Consider the following 2470-nt stretch of genomic DNA (forward strand, 5'->3'; position numbering starts at 1 on the left):
ATAAACCAGGCTAAACAGCTTCTATAAAACAAAGAATCTAATCTCTAAGCTAAACAAACAGCCTATAGCATGGAAAATTTTTGTCAGCTTTACAACGGACAATGGAATAACTACAATATACAACAAACTATGAAACCTAAACCCCAAAGAATCAATAATAAATGAAGAGCCAATTAAAAATGGTCAAAGGAGATAGACACTACTGAAAACAAAAAGCCATTAATACATGAAAATATACAAATTCTCATTCTAAGCTGTAACCTTCCTTGAAGTAAATGCTCTTTAAAACAATTTAATTCAGTTAATACATTTTCAACTGTATCTGGAAATTAAAAAATGATCAATGAAAATAAATTATATTGTTAGTCATTCAGTATTATAATCTACTCATAAAATACACAATATACATTGTACAAAATATTTTAAGTATTTTAAATAAATGAGCTTGAGTCATACAGAACTGAATTATTAGTAATAGTTGACAATCCTGATTTGCATCATAGTAGAACACAAAATTATCATGAGCCTTGTTTTCTTTTTCTTATCTTGCAGTATTTGGCAAAAAGGAGACTTGAGCTTCCGTTAAGAAATAAAACATGGCAAGTATAATTATTCCAAATCCATTTGCTTGTAGAGAAAACACATTTTGCAAATTCCTCTTTAAATTTAAAACAATTTCAACATGTCTCATTACAGAAAACTTCGCTGGAGAATTTTTCAGCTCCATATAATCTGCAATCAGCTCCTAAGGAGCTAATTCCTTTGCAATAAACAAGAGACTGCCTCTTACAATCAATATTAATCTATTATAAGTGAGACCCTGCACTTGTCTGTGAACAATCTCATTTAACATGTCATTACCACACATAATGAGCTTACTATAATAAACTATACTTTTATCAAAGACAAACTTAAAACTGCTGATATGGAAATAACTATAATAAAGTTATAATTATATAATGATTGTATTTTATATAAAAATCATGAAAATCTGTTTTTCCTTTGTAATTATCTCCATAGCATTTAGTCATATTAATTATAATGTCATATATTTACAAAAGACCAATCAGTCTCTTTTTTTTAATTATAAAACACTTCGTGAATTTGCGTGTCATCCTTGCGCAGAGCTGTGCTAATCTTCTTGGCATAGCTCCAATTTTAGTGTATGTGCTGCTGAAGTGAGCACGACTAATCAGTCTTGAATCTAGGTCTCATTTTGTGTTTTCTTGAAAAAATAAAGGAACTAGTTATAAGCTCACAAAATATTGCAGAATGACATTGACATATTGTCTTTCAAACTGAAAAGATTCACTGATATCAAGCCTATAAACAGCAAACACTAACTTATTTACAGCTTATTTGTCATATTAAGTAAAATGAAATAATCCTAAATTGTTTCTGCTGTTGTTGTATGTGTTTTTGTTTGTTTATTTGTACATTTTTTATTGTAAAAATGCTGTGCAGAGAGGTTACAGTTACTGAGCAAGGTAATGAGTACATTTCCTATTGAGCATTGTTGCCTCCTTCTTTGTTTTTCCCCTACTCTCCTTTCCCTCCCACTTCCCCAACAATGCTCAATAGGAAATGTACTCATTACCTTGCTTATATAGCTATAACCCTTCTGTACAGCATTTTTATGATAAAAATGTAATTTAAAAAATCCAAAGAGGTATGCCAGGTGGTCTGAATGGGTGCTGTACGTATGGCCACAACTCTAGATTTAAGAAACTCAAGTACTTTATAGCAGGCAATAAACTGCATAATCTATGACACAGAGGAAGAAGACATTGTCTTCATTATTCCAGACAGAGAGCCCACCTGCTCTGTTCCCCTAGTGAGACATAACTATTTCTTCCAAAACTATTTGCTATGTATACATTTTTTTAACAGTGACGCTGATTACAAGTTAAGAAGACATGAGAGAGCATTATGGAGAATTAATTAATAACCTAGACTTTCTTAAAAATTTCCCTCAGCTCTCTGTATATTCTAGATACCAGGTGTCTGTCTGATGTATAGCTGGCAATGATCAACAATTCTCTGTCTTGGTAAAATTTTTAGGTCATTAGAGGAAATTATTTTCTTACTTAAATAAGGACATTGAGTTCCAAACTCTAATATTTCATTCCACTTGAAGATTTTTTTCTTCATATTACTGAAGGATGCCTTTATGAATGTAATCAAGTATATTGATTGCATATGAATAGTGATATGTATTCAAATGTCAATAAAATACTGGACATAAAAAGAGATGAAACTCAGACAAGGAACTCTCCAGTATTTTAGATGTCTATTACTTGTCCTCGTCCTTTCTGACTATGCCATTAAAGATCCCAGGAAATGCCTGGGCTTAATGACAAAAATTATAAAACAACTCAACATGATTTCATGGTTATGTATAGTACTTTTATAGTGTTTTGTTTTATAGTATTATCTTATGAAATAAAGCAAGGCAAATGGGTATCTATAT

General features: G+C 30.9%; 1 non-coding gene across 1 annotated transcript; it reads right to left on the reverse strand.

Moving 5' to 3' along the window:
• Positions 1 to 1080: 1080 nt before the first annotated feature.
• On the reverse strand, positions 1081 to 1186 carry LOC122111975. Its single transcript, XR_006148071.1, has one exon. It is a non-coding gene; the product is annotated as a U6 spliceosomal RNA (small nuclear RNA).
• Between the last annotated feature and the right edge of the window lie 1284 nt (positions 1187 to 2470).

This window comes from Dipodomys spectabilis, unplaced genomic scaffold (genome assembly GCF_019054845.1).
Source record: "Dipodomys spectabilis isolate Male_0828 unplaced genomic scaffold, ASM1905484v1 ptg000089l, whole genome shotgun sequence".
Classification (NCBI taxonomy): Eukaryota; Metazoa; Chordata; class Mammalia; order Rodentia; family Heteromyidae; genus Dipodomys; species Dipodomys spectabilis.